The sequence below is a fragment of the Felis catus genome, chromosome B4 (genome assembly GCF_018350175.1).
Source record: "Felis catus isolate Fca126 chromosome B4, F.catus_Fca126_mat1.0, whole genome shotgun sequence".
Taxonomy (NCBI): Eukaryota; Metazoa; Chordata; class Mammalia; order Carnivora; family Felidae; genus Felis; species Felis catus.
Window position 1 is genome coordinate 50305001 of NC_058374.1, and position 27423 is coordinate 50332423.

At 36.6% G+C, this 27423-nt stretch overlaps 1 protein-coding gene and 1 long non-coding RNA gene across 12 annotated transcripts in view; one reads left to right on the top strand and one right to left on the bottom strand.

Annotated features, from left to right (window-relative positions):
- The window catches only part of LOC109501475, a 23398-nt gene extending 13108 nt beyond the window's left edge, over positions 1-10290 (top strand). Inside the window, exons 3-4 of the long non-coding RNA XR_006600569.1 lie at positions 4405-4565; positions 8176-10290. This is a non-coding gene — a long non-coding RNA (uncharacterized LOC109501475). The remainder of the gene's footprint in view (positions 1-4404; positions 4566-8175) is intronic.
- Positions 1-27423, bottom strand: part of LMO3 (LIM domain only 3) — a 391565-nt gene that overhangs the window by 16331 nt on the left and 347811 nt on the right. The gene's annotated exons all lie outside the window — the stretch shown is intronic.

The following is a 27423-nucleotide window of genomic DNA, read 5'->3' on the forward strand; positions in this document are numbered from 1 at the left end:
CCATCTTCACTTTTACTACCTGGTACAGACAATCTAAACACAGACACGAAGGTAACAGCCAAACAGACAACTTTCTGATGAAAGTATGTATGCTGTATAACACTTTCCACACTGTAGCGAGCATGCAGAGAAATATTTAGTATTTTTTTGTGTGTAGGTGGCAAAGCAAGAGCTAAGACAATACACATTTATATTTTCAGAGGTACTCAGAAAATTTTGCATTTTTACTAAACATTCAACAGCTTTTGCAACATAGTCATAAATCAGGGGAATTCTGTATAGGTTTGTATATATCCATTACAAAAGTTCCTGGAGGTGGGGGTAGAGAAAAACTCAAGACATATAATCATTTAACATAGCAATAATGAATATGGTTTACTACAGGCATCCAGGGGAAAATGAGTGTTCATTGTGTTAGTGTCTTTTATTTCACAGCACCAGATGTTTCTATAGATTTTTTACCAGGTCAGTGGCTCAAGTCACTAAATCAAATTCCCCCAAGCCATGGAAAGCATAGTATTTGACTCAAATTAATTTATTATTTGGGGGAAAATGCATAAATAAATACCACTGCAATAAACCTTAATTCTGAACAAAGATCAAGTATTCTCTTCTAGTATTCAGGCAATCCTCATTTAGCAACTTGAATATACATGAATTCAACAGTACATTTTTCTTTTTGATTTGCAGATAAGACTTAGTTTAGTTATCATCCTACATTAAAAAAAAAAAAAACCCTCTATGCAGAATAACTAGAGATGAACAGAGAAAGAAAAGTTTAGTTTTCTAAGACTATGAGATTGTAATCAATGGAAAAGATCTTTAACTTTTGACTTTTGGATGGTGAAGTTTCAGCAAATATGTTATGCGAGAAGGAACAGAACATTTTCACAGATTGAGAAGGGCAATTGCTTTTTTGTCTATTACAAATATACCTCTCATCTCCTTTCCTATTTCACTTTTTAAACTAAGGCACATAGTGAGAGAAAATGAAAACACTTTAAACATTCAATTCTTTTGTTTTAAATGTAAAGAGCTCACCCACTCCAAGGGTGAAGAAAGTTGAACCTATTGTTCTCTCCCCTGTTGGGTCTTGGCATGTGACCCAGTCACAGAGATAGAGAAATTATGGGAGTTAAAAGGAAACATTGAACATTTGATAAGTGTACAAAGGAGAATATAAAAAAATATTTAACATTAATCTGAACTATGCTTCTAATTGTGACACAGTTAGGCTTAGCATATATTTTTAATATACATTTGTGCAAAGGGATGAGTTTCAATCTTTCAAAAGTTAAGCTAAAAAAAAGTTGGCCATGTTTTAAAGGAACCAGATACGTCTCCTGTTAAAGGAAGCTTAGAGATTATTCCTTTCAGAGTTAAGCAGTTTTATTCTATGAAATTAAGTTCAATTTGGGTTATGAAGTTCAGCATTTATATACATTTTTATTAACAAATACAGATCATGCCAAGCAGAAACATAAAAGCCATTTGCTGAATGTAAAGTTAAATATATGTATTAATATAGATGTGTACAGTATATGCGTATATCCTCTCTATAATATGCATGTGTGTACATATATACACATATGTGTATATTTTCTCTCTCTATAAGATCTTACGCATCTAAGATAGAAAAGATGTAGATCTCATATACAATATATAAAATCTCAATAGATAGATGCCTCTGTATAGACAGATATATAGGGAATACACACACACACACTCAGCTCACTACGTAGACAGATATTACAGGGTAAATGGAAAAATTAAGTAAAACTTACTAAGTAAGGGCCTAACTACAATTTCAGTAAAAAACAAAACAAAACAAAGAACTGCCAAGGCCCATGCCATAGAGTTGTGGACACGTTAAAATATACAACTTGCTACCTGAAATCCCAGAGACAGCTTATGGTGTAGACAGAAAGCTCAGGTTCAACGAGCCTTTTTTAGTGAAAGTGGATACCTACTATGTGCAAGGTACTTAGAGACATTAGGATGAATCTTGTTGCATGTGTGCAGTCAAGGAACTAGTGAGAAGAGCCATACAAGGGCAAAATGTGAGAAGTACCTTGCAATAAAGAGAGGGTGGCTGTTACTTGATAGGCTTGTGCTCCAGTACTACTGAAGGTGTGTCATTTGAAGCAAGACTTGATGACAGATGGCATTTCAGAAAGTAGAGAACTGGGGGGAGCTGAAAGAAATGTTTCTCAGGCTGATGTTAGAGAGGATAAGCAGCAGTCTGGACATGGTCAAGATCAGAGTTACCTAAGGAATGTTTAGAAGATGGCAAATATATTAGCAGTATGATAAGGTGAGGTTATATGAAGTAGGAAGAGAAGCCCGGAAAACCCACATAGGTGACTCTGGCCTGGATGACTAAGGCTTCATGTTTGGTGCAGTAATATTTTAAGAGTATCCTCAGAATGTGTCCCTCACCTATGCTCAGGCAAAACTCTACCCTTCCTTGGATCAGACAGAATAGCCCTAGACTGCTGGGTGCTCAAATCCAACCCATTTGGCTAATTCCTGAGTATCTGCCAACCACTGGTTGGACTAATTATCAGCTCATGATCCAACCCATTTAAACAATACAACAGTGGGAATAATAAAAGTATAGGTAAAAAGTTATCCCTGCAGAGGAAGGGGAAAGATTTAACTGTTCGGGTTTTGTAATTCCTGTTATCTATACTTAAGACTGTATGAGAATAATAGAAAAATAAAAAGAAATGCTAATGGTGAAGAAACAGATTTTGGTGTAAGCTATTGTCATCTGTCTCTCTGCGGAATGCATTTTAGGCAAAGGAAAGACTAAGGAAACATTCTAGGAAGACTTAATTCCCATGAAAACTATACTTGGTCTGTAGGAACCTATCATTCTACAAGAACCAAGTCAAATTCCATGAGTGATTGGTTAGGTATCCCTGGCCCTAAAGAATCACGGAATGTACCCCAATTTGAAGACTCTGACTCAAAATAGGCTGCTTTAGACTAGCTCAAGATAGTCGAGGAAAACGAGACAAAACAGCAATACCTTTCACACCTTGAATGCAGACCCTTAATTTCACCATAGCTGGTTCTTTCCCCACCTCCAATTAACTCATAAGCCAAGCTAACTAAATTTTTAATCACTGTCTACCACTATGGTGTCCAATACGGTAACCACCAATGGCTACTGACCACTTCATATGTGGTCAGTGTGTATGGAAATATGCTCTAAGTGTAACATACACACCAGATCTCAAAGCACAGCACAGAAAAGTAAAATATGCCATGAATAACTTTTAAAATATTGATTGCTTATGGAAATGATAATCTTTTGAATACATTTGGTTAAAGAAAATATATTTTCAAAATTAATTTCAACGTAAAGAAAACTTTCCTTTTAATGAAGCTACTAGAAAAATTAAAATTAATGTTAATCACGTTATAGTTTTATTGGACAGTGCTGGTCTATTTTCCTTACACCCCAGGATACCCAAGGCCTAAGACAGTTAATACATTTCTAATTGAAACTCATCTTAGAAATCTCTCTTCCAATGTTTGATGCCTATAGATAGAAAAAAAAGTAAAGGTCAGGGATACTTGATTGTAACTTCAATCTTAAAAGTATGTATGCTGATAGTGTGAATCATTATAGCACACCCATAATCTGAAATAGATGGCAATGACCTACCTATTTTTTCCAGTTCTAGGCTTACCCAGTGTTAACTCCTTGCAAAACTTACCATTTTCTTTTCCATGCATCAGCAACAGAATAAGATGTAAAGAAAGAGGAAGTGATGCCTAGACTACCTAGCCCCTAGCACTGCCATAAAGGGCAGGAAACACCCAATGTCTACATTAAGAAGCTTACACCATTAGCTAGTTTCAGAGCTGTCATGATAAACTAACCCTCCTTATCCAAATCTGGTCCTGTTTTCATTATACATCTCTGTTTTGCCCCATAAAAATGGGGCAAGAACGGGGTGCACTGGACAAAAGTCTCTAGGTTGCTGACAGAGAATTGATTTACTTAGACTTAGCATCTCTCTCTCCACACCTGACTCAGTGAAAAGTTGCAAACAGTGTTTAAATATTATACTTTCACTTTCAACAAATCACTGTCAATTTCTCCCCATACCCATTTTTCCAAAGCCTTATGAACAGGTGTTACTGTTGTTTATGATCAGCACAGCAACCTACTGGGAGAACTGATTCACCGAAAAGTAAAATTGAATATTTTTCCTTCAACATTTGATGAGGATAATACTTCTGGGCACATATGGCAATTGTACCAACATTTCATAGAATCATAAAATCCTAGTTCTCAAAAGAATCTTCTGCAGCTAAAACAAAAGCAATGTGTCAAGCTTGCTATTTATTGTTGGGATATTTAAAAGACAAGATTTTTCCAATTTTTAGATACAGTTATTGAAAAAGCTACAATAAGAAGATGAAGAGAAAAGCAAGAAACCGTGAAATACAGGATAACATACGTGAACTAAAAGTAGAAATATGTATTTTTAAGTGATTGAAGTAGATATTTCATCTAATCACTATAGCATCCCTGCTCTAATTTTCAGGTGAGTTTCTAATGAAGGGGAGAACGAATCAGTCACAGTTATATGGACATAAACATCTATGACAATTTTTATAGATATTGTGGGCAATTTAGTTATTATCTATCCCTCCCTTTATATAATTGAGGAAATTTGTTGGGAGATCAAAATAAATAGTGCACTGGTTTTAGCCATGGTACAAGAAATGTTAACTGGAATGTGCTCTATACAGTCATATAAATAAAGGCTTTTAAGAATTTTTTAAAAGCAATAACCTGTGTTATCATAAGTTTCAGAAAGCTTTGTCTACTTAAAATTGTATAGGCTTTTCAAGGTGGAAACTTTTGAAGTAAGTAATATTTTCCTAAAAATCAGCATTAAGTTCTTTTGCTATCTTTATAGACTTCTTGAGGCTGGTAATTACCTTCTCTTTCAGCTTTCATTTTCACACTTGTGTTTGCATACACTATATATAAAAGTGAGCAAGAAAGTAGAGGGATCTTATTTGAAAATATTATTTTTACCCATCTCATAACTAATGAACTTAAAGTACTGAAACGTTTCAACAGAAAAGAAAACCAAAGAGGAAGGAAAAAAAGCTTTTACAGGAAGGCGATGGAGGTCATTTTGTAAACAGTTATTTGAGAACTAATCATGGGAGAGACCTTTCCTTTGATCTTTTCCAAATAAGCCACTTAATATTTTCACGTGTCAATTTCACCATATTTGCAAGTGCCACTCACTCATTCATTCAGGTACTAACCAAGGCTCGCTAAAGCTCCACTGGGAGACACTGACTCCAGGATGATAGTGTAATCCAGGCTGCAATGCAAAACGCATTTATTCTGATGTAAAGTGTTCCTTTCTTTCATATCCAGAGATTATGATTTTGTGACAGTAATTGCTCGGTTATTTATAAAAAGTAAACAAATCACTTATCTACAATAAGTAAGGCATTTATTTATTCTTGGAACTAGCCAGTAAAATTTCAGACAAACTTTTCTTCTAGTATTAACTATTACGACTTGCTTCAAAGAAAAAGTGCTTTTGCAGAAGCCTAGTGACAAACCATAGAAGAACCTATTATCTTCAATTTGGTTTCAAATGTTATTTCAATCTCTTACCTTACTTCTTTGAAGAAATTCTGAAAAATTTTTAAAGTAATAATAAGAAGAAATTACCTAAGAAGAAATTACCTAATCACAATATTTCCTTTTAAGGCAAATATCAGATTTAGGATATTATGTAATTTATCAGTTCAATTTACTAAAAAAAAGAGGTGCAGAAAATGTTATTAGAGGTAGTTATCCTTGATTTTAACCAAGGATCATTTGTTATGGAGGCATCAAAGTATACCCTAGCTCCAAATTTCATGACCATTATCACCAAAGATTCATGGAATGTATCTTGTTTGTTCTCTTTTCAGAAAGTGTTTTCTGAAAAGCAAATTTAACATCTGACATCATTTGCCTCTTTAGGATTTTAATGGACAATTGTGCTTAAAATCTTATAAGGAAGTGCTCTCAAAACTATCATTTAAAAAATCACATGTGGGTTACTCTCTGTAATAACAAGGGTATTTCTATGTCACAGTGTGCCCGGAACAATCCTGCATACATACCGGTGGTCTAGGCTCATTATTAGCAGTGCTTTCTTTATCAAAGTGTTCTGGGTTTGGGTAAAAATTACATGGTAAACCTAGCAATAGCCAAAGATCAATTAGAATTCAGACATTTCAAACTTTCTGTTCTTCAGTTCCTCTTTTTTTTTTTTTTGACCCAAATAGGCAGATTGAACTCAATAACCTTTAAGGGCTTTTGTAGAATTTTAACATTCTGTGATTCTTCATTCTAGCTGAATTGTAACTGGATGATTCAGGTAAAAGCTAATTTGGAGCATTTGACTTTTAGTTGTCAGACTGAACTTGTAACATTCAGTTAAAAGGGAAGGTATACAACTTTTATTCAACATGAGTTAGTATTTCATTTATATATATGTGTATTCATATATAAATATATATGGATATATGGATATGGATATATGGATATACATGTATATATATGTATATACGCATATATAGCACATGTATTTAAATTGAAGTTTTAGTTTGAGAATACTTTAAAGTTTTGAATTACTTAAAGTAGGACTTAGAAGAATTACCAAAATAAACCCATGAAAACCATTATTTGTAGGATTAGACAAGTTCCTTTTTGCAATAATAAATCAGCAAAATATAGAAACTCAAAAAGACAAAATAGTTTTGTGGAATGAAGAGGTATAACTCTTTAGTATTAATTAGTCTAAGCTTGATGCTCTCTATAATAAATTTTTACAACATCAATATAGTATTATGGAGGAGAAACGCTGAAGTTGAATTTTTGTGTAGTAAAACCGTACAAAAAGAATTTAATGGGATCTGTAGATTATATTTTTGTATATACACACACAGTATCATTCATAAGCATGATGTACATGTGATGCTCTATAAACATGATGTTCTGCATAGTATTAGAAACATTTTCTTTTGTAAAATGTTATTTTCATAGCACTGAGTTTAAAGACTTTATTTTTGGAATGTGTACGTATTTTCTTTATAAAATGATAGAGCTACTGAGGTATTTCCTTTGTTGTGTCACCTTTAGGACTTACTATTTGAAGTACTTCTTAGAAATTGCTATGCCACAGTGTCCAGAATTTTAACTATTCTCTAAACACTTCTAAAACACTTCATAAATAGAAAGTGTATTGGGGTATATAACATCAATATATATCCAACTTTATAAAATACACCGAGTTCAGTTATCTCTAGAACCATGCATATATTATTCACCATAAAAGTTCTACTCAGTGTCAATAAAGTAAACATTTTTGTAAGAAATCTAGGCAAACCACTGGGGAAAACCTGTTCGTGGAATGTATGTTAGAATAATTTGCCCCAAGAATATTACATGGAGGCAGAATCTGCTAAAATATTTGATATTAATTCATTCATCTGATTTTTTAACACTGTAAGAGTACCAGTGGCCAGGAAAATAGATTATCAAAATAGGAAATTACAAATATGAAACCTATAATGATGGAAAGTAGAGATGTTTTCTAAGTTATTAGTACAATTCTCAAAAATACTTTTCTACGATTTCTTATGTTTTCTCATTTAGATACATTTTATGAAGGAAAAAATTATGCTGAAAAATCCCTTGAAATTCTAATTTTTTAAAGTAAATTTATTAAAGTGGGGGAATAAGCCATTTAGTCAAATCTCAGAGAGGGAAAATCATATTAATTATGTATATTTCAATGTGTATTCATAAATGCCCATTGCATAAACCTCATAGTAACCTATGTTACCCACGTAAACATCATTTGGGGTTAAGAGAGAAAATATTGAATAAGGCACAATTTAAAATCATTAGCAAAATCAGACATGGCAGAAATAAGACTTTGAACTCCGACACACTGAATATAGAAAAATGAGGTATTGGAATCATTTGACAGCTGATACCTACTGGTAACCAGAGGCCCTGAAAAGACAACTTAAAAGATATTTGAACCTAACGTGTGCGTGTCTATGTGCTTGTGTGTCCACATGTATAAATAAAGTACTAACCTACTAGTTATCTCTTTTTACTCTCAGCCTGTCAAAAAAACCTGTCAGCTGCAAAGGCGATAAGGGGGGCAGTTTAAAGAAGATACTGGAGCCTTAAGCTTCTTAATGTGCCAAGAATCAATCCCATGAAAGCAAACAACTTGAAAAAGGGTTATATGTATTTAGGAAAGCTCTCAGGCTCCCTTCCCGCTCCGCTCCAGCCAGAGCGAGTGTTCAAGTTTTCTCACCCTGATGACCCCTGAAGCAGCCCGGAGGGATTGCAAAACAAGGCCGTTACACAAGGCAGCTTGCTAATTGAGAAGTTGATCGGGGGTAGAGAAATCCTGCTTTACCACGTTAAGTGTCGAAATCAAGCATGACTAGATTGACGTCGCCAAATCACCGTCTGGAGGCCACTCCACGCCAGGAGCAGCCGGGCTTTTCACACCTGATAGGCCCTCACTCTATCTACATCAAGTCACATTAAGAAAGGAATGTATTACGGAACTGGAGCCCGCGCCCAAAGAGCTTACTCCACTGCCTAATTGCTACTTCTCCGCTTCCTGCAAGAAACAAACCTGTCCGGCAGCTTAAACCTGTTCCCCCTGGAAAACCAGCATTCCTCCACCCACTCTGCTGATTTTTGTTATAATCCGGTTATAGCACCAAACCCCGGAATGAGTTAGGGGAACGCAGTAGGGTTAGAAATGTCATATTACGCATCTCAATGACATTGATCTAAATCACAGAACCCCTGGAACAGTTTTATAAACAGTGACTTTTTAAAGCTTTTGTTTTCTTCTTCTTCCTCTTCCCCCCCCCCCCTTTTAAATGAAATTGCAGACTCACGATGTATGATCAGTGAAATGCCTGAAACCAGATAGTGATTTAGACTCCACACCGGTATGAGGAAGAGACTGGAGACCTTCTGCTTTTGAACTCTGAGTCCCCAGTCACGGCTTTGCTGCTCTCCAACCTAAAATCCCCTGTGACAGATGGCATAATAGATATTCCGGACATCCCATACTGGCAGGCTGATATTACTTGGTATTTTTTCCTACGCTCTGTTTCTGACAGGTTCAAAGCACTTAACCAACAAAGTGTTTTAGGTGGGGAGGTGCAGTGAGAACCTGAATAAGGAACTTCCCCCTATTTCTAACACTTTCAAATTAAATTAAAAAAAATTTTTTACCACTTTTCAATTTTAAATCTCAGTTTTCTTACTGAGACGATGGGGTTAATTTCAATCTGTCCTCTATTAACTACAGGGCACACAGGGAAATAAATAGCCTTTTTTCCAACTGCAAGGATTTTTTTTTTTTTGGTCATTAAAAAACATTCTTTTATAAACTTATAATGTGAAAATTAATCTTTCCCATACTTATTTGCGAGGTGGTGGGTGAAAGTCATTTTAAGGGTGGGGAAACTGAGGCACAGAGGTAACAGTGACTCACCTCAGATCTTAGTCAATTAGTAGCAGTGATGGAAACCTGGAAGTCTATGTTTTCTGACACCCAGACTGGTGCTCACTCCATATGAGACTTCTTGCCCTTAATCCAAGTATGATGGATAAGATATTGTGATAAACTGGTAACAAAGAGAAACAAACAAAAAACATACAAGGGAAAAGGTATTTTCTTACCTTGCAAATGATGACGGGGCAATCCATTGTACTCTACAACCCAACGCTGACTTCCAAGTTATAATCTAAAAACTTACTATGATACTTGTCATATATTTATAAAAAGCTCAACATTCTCTTTTAGAGCTCAAAATTAGTAAACAAACCCACAAGAATTAAACCCCACTAAAATTGAGGATTTACTGATTTTAGAAAACACAAACATAAGATCAGTTTTCACACTGAAGGTAAACCTGTCTACAATAGAATTTTTAATGGACCAAGCAACTAAAAGACTAACTTCTCTCTGAAAATAATACCTCATCCAATTAGACAAACCTGTCAAAAGATTTTCCTGTGCTTATATTGCAAAGAAACATCTCAAATCAACATCAATATGAAAGCTGGTCAATTATGTAAGGGCTTAGCACGTAAAGGTGAATGTTTATTCAGCCCTGACTCTGCACCTGACACTGTTGTAAGCATTTTACATGGGTTGTCTCATTAATCTTCACAACAGCCAAATTAGCAGGTGGCAGTTTATTCCCCCATTTTATAGATGAGGAAAATGTCGCATTCGGAATTATGTAACATGCCCAGGGGCACAGGGAGAGTTAATAGGAGAGGTAAACTTCACAGATTCCTGCTCTTGCCTCAACAGAACAGAAGGAATCTCAGAGGCAATTTACCACTTCTTAAGGATCCCTTTTCACTTCCTGACCTCTCAAAAGTGCTTATGTTTAAAGCCAAAATCTGTCTCTCTAGATCTTTCACTCACTGCGGACTTACAGAACGAGTCTAGATCTCCTTCCACAGAATACCCCTCTCTTCTGCAGCCTACGTAACCACATCCCTTCATATTGGATGCTGACATGTCAGAACAATCTGCAAATCCCTCAAACCAGAGGTCTCAAATTCATCTTTGACTCCTCCTCCACTCCTCAAACTCTCAAAGCCAACCCTGCCAGTTCTCTTTCTTTCATGCTGTACGGCATATCCCTTTCTTCTTCTGTCTCAGTGACTCAACTTTAGCATGCATCATTTCTGCCCTGGACTCACACACTAGGACTTCCTAGCTGAATATCTCTTCTACCAGCCTGTCCCAACCTGTTCTTCACTCTCCATGCTGCAGCCAGCTACTGTTCTATAACATAGATCCAATGTGTTGCTTCTGCCTATATAGCCCTCTGTAGCTCCCCACTACGTGAAGGATAAAGACATAAAGGCACAAAAGGGCCAACCTGTCTGTCCCCAGCCTTCTTGTCTGTCTTCTCTTCCACAGCTGCGCCTCCTCCCCAACATGCTCTCTTCTCTCTCAATTCACAATGTGGTTTCATGCCTGATATCCTATCAGTCCTGTGTGTTAAGCCCCTACTACATCTATTCTTCTGGCAAACTACTGCTCCTTTTCCACATTCAGAGCAAATGTCACTGGATCTAACTCCCTCTGATTATCCTGAGCAAAGTGAATAACACTCTCTGTTGGATAGCTAACCACTTGTTTTCAATCACTATATGGACCTCACAACATTTGTACCAGCTTCTTTTTAAAAAATATTTTTAAAATTTATTTTTGAGAGAGGGAGAGCAAATGGGGGAAGGGCAGAGAGAGGGTGACACAGGATCTGAAGCAGGCTCTGCACTGACAGCAGCGAGCCTGACTGACACAGGGCTCAAACTCACGAACCGTGAGATCATGACCTGAGCTGAAGTCAGATGCTCAACCAACGGAGCCATCCAACTGCGCTTCATTTGTACCAGCTTCTCTTCCTCTGTCTCTTCCTTGCTGGATAGTAAGCTCCCTGGTACTATGTGCTCTCCTTTACCTAACACGTCTTATTCCCATGCCCTGCCGTTACGGAACTACATAGCAGGGACATAACTGGAAATTAGCATTCTTTCCTTGTTCACTTTCCTTGTTCACTAATTAGATTTCATATAGGAATTTTACTTATACCCGCTAGATTAGTACCAGCTATTTTTAAAATCCTATTTTGAACCCGATGTACAATGGATATAAGACTTCCAGGCAGACATCAAAAATAAATTATTTAGAAGCCATTACAGGAATCAGACCACCCTCCTCCTGTCCTTTCCTGAACTTTACCTTATAGAAATAAGTTAGTAAGGGGCACCTGCGTGTCTCTGTTGATTAAGTGTCTGACTCTTGATCTTGGCTCAGGTTATGATCTCACAGTTCAGGAATGTGAGCCCCACATTGGGCTCTGTGCTCATGGCATGGAGCCTGCTTGGGATTTCGTGTCTCCCTCTCTCTCTCTGCCCCTCCCCGCCTGTGCTCACTAGTGTGTGTTCTCTCTCAAAATAAATAAACTTTAAAAAAAAAAAAAGAAAGAAAGAAGCTAATAAGGACAAAGCTGCACTGAGAAAGCTACACCAGCACCGTGTTAGGCAACATCATTATCTGTTTGCCAAAACTCAGCACAAAATAGGTCTGTCTTTGATCACATTCCAGATGGTATGGAATTGTCACTAAATGTGGGAGAAACTTATAACTGGTATCATCTCTACCCATATCTGGTATATTCTTTTTTTTTATTATTTTTTTTAAATGTTTATTTATTTTTGAGACAGAGAGACAGAGTGACAGAGTGTGGGCAGGGAGGGGCAGAGAGTGAGGGAGATGCAGAATCCGAAGCAGGCTCCAGGCTCTGAGCTGTCAGCAGGCTCTGAGCTGACATGGGGCTCAAGCTCATGGACTGCAAGATCATGACCTCAGCCAAAGTCGGACTTGTTTAACCGATTGAGCCACCTAGGTGCTCTGTACCTGGTATATTCTTTACCATCATTGCCCCATTACTTTACAGAGTAACAAAAGGCACAGGTCATGATATTATATAAGTAATTTAGGCAGGCCACTCTGGGGGTGCACAGGCACACTCAATTTGATTGCCCTGAGGAAACACACCACCTTCTTGTCCTCAAGATCCATCTTCTAAATCTCACTTCCAGCTTCCATTTCATTCTATTCCACTCCCTCCTCTAGCCCTCCACTCACTATTTATTGAGTATCTACGACCTGCAAGTTCTCTACTAGATGCTGGATACAATAAAGCAAGTATGACACTGCCTTGCCCTCAGAAGGTTTACAGTCTAGTGCTGGACAGAAAAATAGGTACAACAACAACAAAGTAGATTCTCTTCTCACAACAAACCAGTCTGCCCACATCTGGAAGAGGATTTCCTTAAAGCACGAATTTCTTCTTTTTAACTGTTCAGTGACTTATAATGACTCCTGATTATGCACATTACATTCATTCTGCCCAGTATGCCTCTCTAGACCAATTTTTTTAGGACCACAGCTCTCTCTTTCTTCCAAATGAACCACCGAATTAGAGTTGCCAGATTTAGGATTCCCAAATATTGCATGGGGCATACTTGTATAAAAAAAAATAAATAACCCATTGCTTACCTGAAATTTCATTTCAACTGGGGATCCTGTACTTTGTATAGCAACTCTACACTCAATTGCACCAGCCTATTTGCCTCATTAAGTTTCCAGTGGTTTCCAATGCTCAGGTAGGCAGCTACTTGTATGTGAAATGCCTTTTCTCCCCATCTCTCATGCCAATCCCACTTCCTTCCAGAAGTCTTCCCAGGCAACAGACACTGTGGTATTCTTTGAACTCTTATAGTTAATTAAACTTACAGAAAATATTAAGTAACTACCTAAAGTGACAGTATTGCAAATTTCTCAAATTGTTTGACACTGGCCATTGAGGGGATTCTAGGAGAACTTCTTTTTCTTCTAAAAGTCATATAAACTACTGAAGTTTGAAAAATACCATTTTACTTAGTTCACTCGAACAATATAAATTCAAAACAACTTCCCACCTCTTCAATGTTAAATGGATTGGGGGAAGAGGGGAAGAGTTGGGTAGAAAGGGAGATAGAGGGGGAGGAGAAGAGGCAGTGCTCTCTTAGGTACAGACCTATCTCACCCTGGCCCAGGCTCAATTCTGACCCTAAAAATTTCACAGCACTACGGTAACTACATTACTTCATGAAAAGAATGTATTCAAGAAGAAGTAATTCATAGCTCTATATTTAATAAAGTCTCATTTGAAATAAAAAGCAAAAAAAAATGTCCTTTATTCCAATGAAATATATTGCATTGTTAAGGTCTAGTATATTACACTTATACACACTCTTGACAGAATATATCATTGCAAATGGGTGACCTTTTCCAACCCAAACACTCTCTAGAGCCCAGTTTTTAAAAAAGGCATTGATTACAAAGGTCATAAACTTCCATAGGGATTTTTTTTAAAGAGAACAAAAATGTATTTTCTAGCATTAAATTATATATATATACTTTTTCCCTTACATACACATTATTAATATATTTAGGGGAACCATTATGAAATGGCTTGGCTGTTTTCCAACAGGCTTAAGAAACCAAAGAACAAAGAATTGCCTAAATTTCTCTTTTTGTTCACAAAATGATTACCAGAAAAACAAGGGGTACGCTTCGCAGGGAATTGTTTCATGAGCCTCAGAACAGAATTAAAATTGAGTGTGTCCGATGCTACTGATAAGAAACAAGTGTCCTGGTAGGTACTTCTTCCCTCCCAGGTGTATATTTAATTGACTGACAATTTAGCAATGGTATACCAGTAGCTTAAAAAGATAACACAGATGTGTAAGGGAATAGTTCCCTCAGTTCATACGGGCAACATTATGGAACATCATGACCTATGATCCCCGCACAGTTAAAGCACAGCCAGTGAGAAAGTGTTCTGGCGGCACATTGTCTGGATTTGAATCCTAGCTCAACCACTTGCACCTTGGGAAGTGTGGCTAAATAACTTAAACATCCTGTGCCTCAGTGTCTCTAGGACAAGTATAATAGTAGTCTCCAAAGACTAAATGAGATTATGTCTATAAAACACTGCACAGTTCCTAGCTCATAAAAAATACCTCAAATATCATACTAAAATACAGGATACACAAGGGCAAAGATTTTTGTTTGTTCTTCTCACTGCCATGGTCCCAGTCCTTGGAACTGTATCTGAAATACAGTAGATCCTAAAAAATATTTTCTATCATCTGAGTCTCACTTTTGTGGACTTAATTTCACAACGTTAAAAACAAATCCTCCTAATTCCATTGCTATTATAGAAGCTCTTGGTCCAGCTGAATTTTTTTCTGTACTTACCCAGTTTGTATAAACAGAAAAATGTAGGACAATTTTTTTAGCAGTTTTCTTTAAAAGCATTTCTCATATGAATGCTGGAATCTAAAATCTATGTATTTTTTAAGTTTTTTTTTTTTAACCTTTCAGTGAATTTCTTCTTTTCTCCATTTTTAATGAGTCACTTTTGGCATAGAGTAAAAGTACAAATTCTATTTACCTTGTGTTTTATCCGGCTACTCTGCCAAATTTTCTTATTGATTCTTGAGTTTTCCCAATTTTCTGCAAGGGCAATAGTTCACTTTTTAGTATTTATACCGATTACTTCATTTTCTATCTTGCTACATTAGCTAGAGCCTTTAACACAACATTGAATAAAAGTGACAAGAGTGGACATCCCTGGCTTTTTCCTGATTTTAAGGGAAATGACTTCAGTATTTAACTGTTTTGTGCTTGCTAGTAGGTTTCAGCAAATATTCTGAATTTATTTAACTGGTTTCCTCCTATTTCTCTTTAGCTGGAAGTTAGAATGGTGCTGCATTTTGTCCATTGCCTTTTTGTCACATGTTGTTACAGCCTTGCTGTTTGCCTTTTAGTTTGATAATATGAATTGGATTTATTGGTTTGTAATGAAGCAGGTTTTAGTTTGTAATGAATTGGGTTGAAGCATGTCCTTGTGTTCATTCCTTGCATTCTAGAAATAATCTTACCTATTCCTAGTGTATTATTCATGTTATACATTGACAGACTAGTTGCTAATACCTTCCAAGTTTTCAAATCTGTAATCATAGGTAAAGTTACTTGCTATATATTTTAATATTCTCTTAATCAGGTTAAGGCACTATATTAGCATTATTTTAATTTTGTGTAAGTTGGTTTTAGATATTCTGAGCTTGATTTTCCTATGGAACATTCAACTGCAGAGGCCAAGTAAGTTGCTAGATATACAAGGCTGAGGCTTGGTGGGTGTAACGGAATGTAGGTAGAGATTTAACAACCAGCACATTATGAGCAGGAATTAAAACCATGCAGACAGATATCTCCTGGAAAAGAGAAGTTATACCTCAATAAGATCAGTCTTCCTTCACTCTTTTAAGCGTCCGATGGGGATGAGACACCCAGAAAAGAATCTGAACTGTGTAGGCTCATGGCATGCCAGATAGTAGAAAGCTTTTAAAAATGAGTGATCAACACTATTAAAAGAGGAAAGAAAATATACAATGATCCTTGAGATAATATCCATTGGTTTTAGCAATTAGATATCAGGGAGAGAAATTTCAGTAAAGGTAGAAGCCAGATCACAAGTGGATGACACACAATTGAGGTTGAGGAAGTTTAGATGATGAGGGTCGATTATAGTTTTAACAATTATGGACAATAAATGAATTGGACAATACCAACATATATTTGGGAGAAAGATTTTTTTTTTCAGACTGGGAAAATCTACAGTATATTTACATATCAAGTGTTAAGATTTTCTAGAAGATACTAAAGATACCTAAGAAAAAGGAGATACTTCATAAAAAGAAGACCCACAGGATATTGAAGGGAATGGAGCCCAAAGCCATTGGGTTGGCCTTAAAAGAAACAAGGACACCTCATCCACAAAGACGAGATAAAATAATTTAAAAATAAGTGGAAAAGTAGACGAAATGTAAATAGTGGCAAAAAACTGATTCATTTCAAGTCTTATAGTTTCAATTTTGAAGGAGGCAATGGCACCTGCTGAGAACAAGGAGACAGGACACTTGTCCAGAGAAAGGGCCTTAAGGGGAGCTGTGAATGTTCAGCAGGGCTTTAGAAGGTCATGGGCAAGGGCGGTAGCCAAGGACAAATAAATGACTCATCACTAGAGGCCTGGTTAGAATTACTCGTGGGAGCATCAATCTGTATTCTATTTGTTTCCAGCAATGCTCAGCCACGCTATAGGAATGGAAAACAAAAGTGCTATACCAATGCCAAGTTGCTAGACGAGAGCTAGGCATGGTAGAAGAGGATGGAAAGGAGGTTCAAATGATCAACAATGGGGTTCAATGCTGGGCAGGGAAGGGTCAGAAAATCTGATAGATTTGACTAAATCAGGAGAAAAGAGACATACTGGAAGATCTGAATGTCTGAAATTAAAAAGCAGTTTTACTGCAAGTGAGATAAGACAAAATTCCGGCATTTAGGATTCCCGAGATGGAATATTTTTAAGGACAAGAAGCTGTGATCCTGGGAATGGAGGGATGATGTTCAGCAGTAGGGTTAAGGAGGTTCAACAAGTTAAGGGCTAGGTTTCAGATGGGGAGATTACAACCTCCCCAAATTATGGCAAGAGAGAAATGACAGGAGTGAGAAAAGAAAGGGCAACAGGTAGTGTAACCAGACTGTATGAATTTTATAGGAGGATGCATTTTTACTAATGAGTGGAGATGGTCGTGTGTATCCAAGATAATGCCAGCTTTTCCCTCTCGGCTTCCTGAAGTATGAGATTTCAAAGAGTAAGTAGTACTGTGCCCTACTGACAGCGAAAAGGAAAACTCCCCTAAAGGAGAGGCAGGTTTCAGTTAAAGCAATGGATGAATCCAGTTAAGACAATGCTTTGGTGGAAAAGAGCATCTTGCTAAAGATTGTGGACATAGCAAAGATTATTAATGATGACATGAAGTTTCCAGAGGACTCAGCAGAAAAATGTTGAATCAAGGTAATGGTAGATATATCCAGCGAATGAGGAAAAGAACAGAAATCAGAGGATTAGAATTAACATTGGCGGCTGACAGGGTAGTGGTAATGGATCTACCTTGCACTTAGTGATGAATAACTATAGGGTTGAATTTCAGGGCCTGTTTAGAAGTAGATGGCCCCCAATATCTTAACTCTGGCACAGTGAGGGTTCCAGAAAATATCTTGTTCAATCTCAGGGAAATTATAATGGCCATGAGGTTCGAGAAGAGGCAAAAGAGCTCTTTTCTCAGGAGGGCTGCCTCCCACCTCACAGACCAGTGATTTCTCCACGGTAGTTTCCCCCCTTCCAATCACTGAAACTATTTCATTTAAGCGATGTCAAAAAGCATCCTCCCATGAAATAAATAGCTCCAGATGTCATAAAAAAATACGGTGAGAGGATACAAAAGTCTGGAGAATATATATTAACATATGCAGTTGCGGACAGTTGTTAGAAAGTAAGTTTGGATTTGAGCTTCCTAGAAGACAAAGAAAAGAGGGAAAATGTAAACATTCACAAGGCCCAAGAAAAACACCATTGAATCAGTTAGAGTCCCAGGAACTTTTCTTACTCTAAGATGGTGAGAAATTTCTTACTCTAAGATGGTGAGTCTGCAGGACATTGTGTGATACAGTAAACAAAACCCACCAGAGTGTCCCTAAGACACTGAAAATTTTGCGGCTGTTTATTAAAATACTCTTCAACACAGGATAATGGCAAAAATCCTGATGTACAATCCTGTGAAAAATTTTGAGGCGTCAAGGTCAAGTGCATAGCTCTCTGGAATAACCCAAAGGATATATTTAAGACTATCGGAAGGAAGAGCTTACCATCCAGTTTTTCGGGTAATCTAACATAAGTACCATTTTCTTCAGATAATTTAAGATGAGAATTTTAAAGAAGCATTTCAAGTTGTAACCTCTAGTAAGAACACAGGGTGTGGAGGTAGCATGATATAAGAAAGTCTACCTATGGAATTTAAGAAACGTAACTAAAGCACACGCACAGATAGAGAGTCATTGCATGACTGTGGCAAAGAGAGCCAAGGATCCCAGTCTTCCTCAGCAAGCATGTCTGGGTTTTCTCCAACAGCTGAGTCACAGAGGCCCTGCACAATGTGTTTGGACAAATTTCACAACAGTCATTACCCTCCGTGTTCACAGAAAAAAAAAAATCTGTTGTATAATATTTCAGAATCAGGCCAACTGAATTCTGGAGGAGATCTGCAAAGACACTGTATTTCATCTTTGGACATCCTTTCTTGGAAAGCCCAAGTGCCTCCCAAGGCCCAATCCTAGGCATGGCCCGAAGACTATACCATCAAGGTACAGAATGCAAGATACACATCTTTGATTCTCCATAGCAGTGGAAAATGCTTTTCTATTTCTCTGATACCCAAGTTAAGCTCCTTGAAGCTCAGATTATTTATTGCATTACTTTTGTAACCTTCCTCCCCAAGGAACATGTAATCTGTACACAGTTGGCATCAAATATTACTGGATGGCAGATTTCTTTTTAACATGGTAAAATTAGATAATACATCTCATCTAAATTCATGGAATTTTCTCCCCTAATAATAGAGCCATGTGATAGCTTAAAAAACACATGCTTTATCATCACTCAGTAGTAGTTTATTCACTAGAACATTTTGCATTCTTCTGAAATTCAACATATTTCATCACATCTCTTATTTGTTTATTTTCCTTCTCAAAAGGCCTTGTTACAAATCCAATGCATTTAACCACCAAACTATGCCCATAACAGTACCTAGACAAGAGCATACATTTTAAGTTGTAATTGTGGGTGCTGCTGACCTGTCAATCTCAAATATATTTATAAGCTGCACACACAAAAATGAAATGAACACAGTGATTCAGATTAACCAGCTCTGACTACACATTTTAAGAAAATCACTGGGTGTGCCTAGGATCCAATGCTAACAATTTGTTACGCATCATAGTGTTACAGCTTTCTAAATGGTAAGTAACTGTTTAAAAATTCCAAAGCATTCTTAAAATGTTTCACTTAAACATTTCTGCAATAAAATCTTATTGAACTGTTGCTTTCATTAATTTTCTACAGACTAGAGAGCAAGGAATTCAAGTTCGATTTTTTTTTCTTTTAACTTTGCCTACTACCAGCAAATAAACTGTGCCTCTTTTTTAAATAAACCCCTGGCCTTGAGTTTTGGCCCCTTAATAGTAGCCTACATGGTTGACTACCCTTGGTGTTAAATTTTCTTAAATTGTATTTCTGTCAGTGTATCATTTTTTTAAGCAATGGACCCTATAATAGCAAGCACTGGTCTGTCAAGAGTGCATTTTAACAGCACGACACAAGTATTTTTCACTACAGGAGACAAACAATGATATGTATTACATGCAGTAAACACTGCTTTTGGTACACAGGGTTCTCTTAGCATTTATCTGTCTAAAATCTCACTGTGTCCTGAATAGGGGAGTGCGGGGGGAGAGGGGATGAACCCAGCCTCGTATTAATATTGCCGGTGGCTACAGTACAGCATTAGAACGAGCCCACTGCCTTGCCACATTTCTCATGAAAGAAAACCTTTATTTCATATTAAAAGAACAAAGCAAGGCATATTAGCTCATGCTTACAGAGTCCTCCTCTTTCAAACAACTATTACATCTTTCTTTTACAACTCTTTCCCCACGTATCCAGACTCCCCCCCCACTTAGTCAGAAGTATCACTACCAAACAACTTTCAAAGGAGCTTAAAAAGCTTTTAAGAAATAACAGTGCTCTCCAAAATGGGGGTGCATAAAGCCCAGGGATGCTTAAACAATGATCAGCATTTCAGTTTCTATTTATTGTATGTATATCTTACCCTTTAAAATAGTTTTTCTACTTTAAAAAATGTGCAATGGAGTATTTAAGATTTATAAATATATATTTAAATTAAAGGTATATACTTAAACTTCTTTAGAAATAAAGGGACATAATCAAAATGTTTAGGGAACACTGTGAAAAAGAACATCAGAAAAAAGATACTGGCATTCAATTGTCCTTGCCACCTGAGGAAAAAGATGCAAAAATCAAGACTATGAAGGAAACCTGGGTGGCTCAGTTGGTTAAGCATGGGACTTCAGCTCAGGTCATGATCTCCTGGTTTGTGAGTTTGAGCCCTGCATCAGACTCTCTGCTGTCAGCATGAGCCCACTTCAGATCCTCTGTCTCCTTCTCTCTCTGCCCCTCCCCCCTCCTAAAAATAAATACACATTAAAAAAAATTTTTTTAAAGACTACAAAGGAAACTTAAAGCAAGCTGAAATTTTATATATAATTCTTCCCTATGAGATATTAAATAAAATGCTTTACAAGGGCCACAGAATTTTCACAGGCTAAAATGTGGAGTGTGGGCATAGAAGATATTTCAGAAGGCTTTGTTAATCTTAATTTAACAAATTCTAATAATATCCACCATGGAATATTTTTTCCTATATGGCTTTCAGGTACATGTGGGATTTAGGTATTTCTTCAACTATCTCCTTTGTAAACGAAAACTTGGTAAAAGATCTTATAATAGTAGTCACTTTTCATATTCTTGATTATTAATCATCCTTAAACAACATATCTCAATCTATTTCTTTAACCTTCTCCTTATGTTTAATTTTCCAACTATCTTATCTTCATAACTCAGTGCCATTCTTTTTTTCTTTATAACAACAGAAACTCACATTGGAGGATCCATCAGTGTGTTCAGATCTTTCCCTATGGTATTTCATTGACACCTGACAATTCTATGTCAGGGACAATTGTCCCTGACAATTCTATGAATGGGTCTCTTACTCCTAGTTACAACTGAATAAACTGAGGCTTGGAGAGGTTGAGTAACTTGCCTAGGAATATACAGCTGGGATGTAGCAGGAACAGGGTGGATTTCAAATCTGGACTCCTCACCATTATACTACTTGACATGCCTCTAAAACTCTAAGGATTAGATCTAGCCTCACTTAGCTTGGGAGATGCTTAGGGAATTAACAAGAACTAGTGTGGCTTTTATCTTTTTATAAAGCGATACAGAAGGTAAAAACCAGCAGATGAATGCATCCTACTAGGAATAGGTCACTGATTTGCTATTAGTGATAGTTGGTGAGGAAGGGGCAATACCCAATGCGGTAGAACAATAAGAAATAAGAAATACACAGTAAAATGATTTCAAATACACTGTCTGTGTTAAAATGAATGTAGGATAAGCTTGTGACTAGAATCACTGTAAAAAACTGAGTTGTGTTGAAACGAACGTCTCTGTTTATCCTCCAGTAGATAAATCCTCCAAGTAAAATAAACAAAATATTTTTTTCAACTTAAAATCTATAACTTTTTCTCAAGTCAGTGTAGAAATCTACCATTAATCAAGAACACAAGTCATTTAAGAACTTGAGCCAAATAAGCAAGTGATCTCTATTGCAAAGGATTGTTAATTTAATAACTACTATTAACAACATTATTTAAATACCAAGCAAACTGTTAGGTCAAGATCAAGCAACTTTTCCTTAAAATCAAGCTCAAATTGATGCACTTTGGTAGGTGAGAATCACAAAATGATTAGGAAAACAGGTCTTTAACTCAACCAGGACAAGATGGCAGTTACTACAGATGCCCCATCTGCCCCCCCCCCCCCGCAAAAAAAGGAGGGCTGCTAGAAATTGTAACAAAAAGTAGCACTAAGGATTTATAAGGTGATGGTAGGACTTAAGACCTGTAAAGCCAGATGGGACTAGAGCATACTATGCAAAGCAAAATAAGTCAATCAGAGGAAAGACAAATATATGATTTCACTCATATGTGAAATTTAAGAAACAAAACAGATGTACATCGGGGGAAGGGAAGGAAAAATAAGATACAAACAGACATGGAGACAAACCATAAGAGACTTAAATGTAGAGAACTGAGGGTTGGTGGAGGGGAGGTGGGTGGGGGATGGGCTAAATGTGTGTGATGGGCATTAAGGAGGACACTTGTTGGGATGAGCCCTGGGTATTGTAGGTATGTGATGAATCACTAAATTCTACTCCTGAAACCAACATGACACTGTATGTTGTCAACTAACTTGAATCTAAATGTAAAAAAAATCTAAATCTAAATATTAAAAAAAATGTCAAAGTTTAAAACCAAAAAAAGAAAAAAGAAAAAAAAAACTTGTAAAGCCACTTGGCCACCACCTTCTCTCGCTTTCTGAAAAGTACATTTTAGATTTTGTGAGGAAGCATAGATGGCTTGGCCACTGTTTTGAAAGCTCACCCATTCATGCTGTACCTCTTTGTAAGTAAGATTCAAGGCACATTAGCACAGCTTCTAGGCCAATACCCAGGCTGCATCCCAGCCCATTTTGTAAATGTAAATACAGGCTGAAGTACTTCGATTTGTATTTAAAGTTTAAAGCTATTTTTTTTCATTTTTAAAAGCAAAGCCGGTTTGTACATACAAATCCCACTCTCACAAATAGAAATGCATATTAATCTTTTAGTTTTGAAGATTAATCCTTAGCTCTTCTTGATGTGAAACTACAATTAGTGAACTGGGGTTAGTTTACAAATGTGAAACAGGAGTATAAACAGAGCGGTTAGGTAACATTTGCCCCATCTCATCAAGAATTAAATTAAGTAAGTTGTTTTATTTTTTTAAAGTTTTTATTTATTTATTTTGAGAGAGAGAGAGAGAGAGGGAGACAGCACATGCATGTGAGAGCAGGGGAGGGGCAGAGAGAGAGAGGGAGAGAGAGAATCCCAAGCAAGCTCCACACTGTCAGCACAGAGCCCAACATAGGGCTGGATCCCATGTACTGTGAGATCATGACCTGAGCCAAAATCAAGAGTCACATGCTTAACTGACTGAGCCACCAGGGAGCCCCAAATAAGTTGTTTTAAATAACAATATGATTTTGATGCATTTTCTTTCAATGCTGAATTTGGAAACATTTATGATAATTACAGTAAATATGTTATTTTAAATATTTTATACTAGAAAAAATTTAATAAGACTTGGCTTGACTTTAAAAATAATGAAAAAAATCACCCTTTGGAGAGCTGTTGAAAACTCCCCATCTTTGCAATTTTTATTACCCCAGGATTCAAAAAATATCAATTATGCTGTGATTAGGACAGAGCTTAACATCTTGGGCCATGGTGCTATACTCACATGCAGAGTCAGCAGCCCTAGCTCATCAATATGGGCATCCCTTTGTATTTTACCTTGAAATACTACAATGTAGAAGTTGTCCCGATGGGTTCTGTAATCCCAAATGGAACTCAGCCTGTAACAGCCTATCTGAATAAGCTTCCTAGCAGTTCTCAGACAGGAGTAATATCACTTCCTTAAGGAACATTTAGAAAAGTAAAGGGGCATTCTTGGTTGTAAGAGCAACAGGGAATACCATAGGGCAACATAATGGTTGCTTCTAATCCTTGCCTCTTCTGCTTTTATTCATCCCAACTATACTAACATCCTTGATGTTCCTCAAACACATCAAAAAAGCTTCCATTGGGGCGCCTGGGTGGCGCAGTCAGTTGAGCGTCCGACTTCAGCCAGGTCACGATCTCGCGGTCCGTGAGTTCGAGCCCCGTGTCAGGCTCTGGGCTGATGGCTCAGAGCCTGGAGCCTGTTTCCGATTCTGTGTCTCCCTCTCTCTCTGCCCCTCCCCCGTTCATGCTCTGTCGCTCTCTGTCCCAAAAATAAATAAACGTTGAAAAAAAAAATCAAAAAAGCTTCCATTGCAAGGACACTGTATGGGCTGATCCCTATGCTTGGAATGTCCGTCCTCTCCAATCCCAAGGCAAGCTCCTTCACCTTCACCTTCACCTTTTTAGGTCTTTGCTCAAGCCACCATCTCAACAAGGCTGTCCCTGTCTAGCCTATTTAATTTTTCAAATTCTTTCCTCCTTCCTCCCTCCTTGCCTCCCTCTTCCTCCTCCTCCTCCTCCTCCTCCTCCTCCTCCTCCTCCCTCTCTCTCATACTCAAACACACACAATACAAATTCTGCAAACTTCTTATACTGCTCCATTTTTCTGTAGTATTCATCATCTCTGAATGTACTCGATGTTTATTCTGTCAATTATCTGCTTCCCCTAACTAGAATATAAACTCTAAGAGGAGGGGCGGTAGTTCTGTTTTATGCAGTGCAGTATTCTACAGCTCTGTTCAGTACCTAAAGTATAATAGAGAACAATGTTGAATGAGAAAATGGGGACCAATGATGCTAAGCATTTTACAAGGAGTGTCAGCTGCAGCTCTGATAACTGTACTGATATCTGTGATAAGAGATGAAAACATTGCAAGTTGCATGGAAGTTACAAAGTTAACTCATCTTACTCTGCATCCAAAATATAACTTCAAAGGTCAAAGCTCAGCTTCTATTATAGGACCATTGGCTATCAAAAGGATTTTTACAGAGTCCACTTTTTACATATTATTTATAACCTCTCTTTCTCAAAAGTGTTTCCATTCTCTTCTGAGTATACCTCTTCTCATTCTCTATATTGCCTCCTTAAGAAATAACAGACAGGCTAAAACTCTATATGTTTTACTTAGTTATTTAACAACAAATAATGATTATACCAGTTGTAGAAATTTTGAAAAATAATTTGCCCTTAAGTTCTTCCCTGATTTCTGATTCCTTTTTATTTACATAGTAAAATATTAATAACTTTATGTTTATATATTACATAATATCAATTAGAAATACAATATTCCACATTCATTATTTATAGGAATGAAGTGTTAGCACTCAAATATTTGTTAAGTAACTAAATGGTTTCATTTTTTAACTGTTAGAGAGATAGCAAAGCATGTAATAATAAATATAACCTCTATTAACTACCCACTCAGCAAGGATGTGCTGTAGAAAGAAGGATTCTTATAGCTCAGAAACTTTACAAATTTTTTTTCTAATAAATAGCCCCCAAAAATAATACTAGTTCATAAGTTTTAACGCAATTGAATAACTTCTGATTTCTCTATATCTCCCAAAGCACAAATGATCTCTCCATGGATATTCACATGCAATACTTACAGGCTTTAAAACTATGTTCACAGTATAGCTGGACTTCTTACCTGAAAATACAAATAAACCTGCCCACTAAAACTGATACTCATATTTTTTGTTAAAAGTTAAGACTGCTATTTCCATGTCTCTGATCCCTCCCCCATTTATCCAAACAAACAGGCAACTAATCACTGATCTCACCCAGTCTAATATAAAGCTATTCATCAGAATACGTTTTCATTGAGTAGTTCATCAATACAAAAGAAGCATCATGCTTAATGCCATAGGTAGTTGAAAGTGTAACAGCCCTGAGCCTGCTTATTTGGGGAAAATGTGAGCCATCTATCAAGGGATATTACCTAAGATATTTTGAAATGTTGTAACAACAAGAGAACAAAATAATTTCAAAACCAGTATGCACATCTGTTAGAACTGTTATAATAAAAACATGGCATTGTTCTAAAAGTTTTAGGAAATGAGAATAAACTAGCAAGTCTAAAATTTTCTTTTTCCTCATGAAGTTGGCTGTTGGGATCCCACATCATAAACGAGTTGGGAATTTATTTTTTCTCAGTGGTATTTAGATTACTATACAATGTTAGCACATTTTATGAAGTTCCTTTCCCCTTTACTAGTCCTTGTCATATTTGATATTTATGTTTATTAAAACTGATTTTCTGTTTTTATTAGTAGGATGGATTTAATGTAGATGATGCTTTACTGCATTAGTAATAACAATTTTACTTAAATATGGCTTTGTTGTACTCCTCTGCAAATAATCTTTGAATTCCTAAGAGTCTTTTATTTTCCCTGTAGCCCAGTTGGAGAGTTTTTAATATTAAATTGAATCATAACAACACATGCTGGTTAGAGTCTAACTTAATACACGCAGCTTAATGTTAATTTTCCAACTTCAAATCAGGGATCTGACTATTCCAAGCTGATTATTTATCTCAAGTGTGATTTTGTTTTAAACTAGTAAAGTCCACAGCTAGAGACTTTTGCATCACAAAAACTAGCACTATGAAAGAAAACAAAATTCAGCAAAAGACTTGGAATCTTTACATAACTACAAAAATCTTATTGAGAAGAAAAAGGTCTATCAAGATGTTTCAGTAATATAGGGAGAAAGCAAAAAGGAACAGGTGAATGCACAAATGACTGATGTGGGCAGGTTGCGAATACAGTAAATATGCTTGATGAATATAATAAAAGGGTAAGTTTACGTCCTAAATCCTTTAGAGGAAAGTTATCCATTAATATCAATAATAAGGGGCAAAAAGTCTTAATAGGCAAAAGAAATTGCTTTAAAGTCAACAATAAAAATCTAAATGCCACACTTTTTGCTTGACAACGTAAGCCTCTGCTTCAAAATAAATTTCTTCTAAATGCCTTGAGAAGGGAAATATATAGTTAATCATTAAAAAAATATGGTATGATGGTGGAAACAGACACAGAACAGTGTCAAACTCCATCGGTGCTGAGAAAAACAGAATTGGGTGATAAAAATCACAAGGGAATATACTTAGGCATTCTATAGTATCCTAAAACTTGTCTTTCTTTTTAGAATGGTGAACACCCTGTAAGAATAAGTCAGTGTTATAGTTACAAATACTAAGAAATTAGCTGGCATCGAGTATCTAATTTTACAAATTTTAATGCCTGTCAAACTATGGTGATCTGGTGAAAGTTGATTGTGAAAAGTTAATGCTCATTCTAAGGCCGATGCTCGTTCTAAGGCCATATAGATTCTACCATCTGTATGCGTGGCATGCGTATACATATCCACACCCCTTTAATGCTTCGCAAGG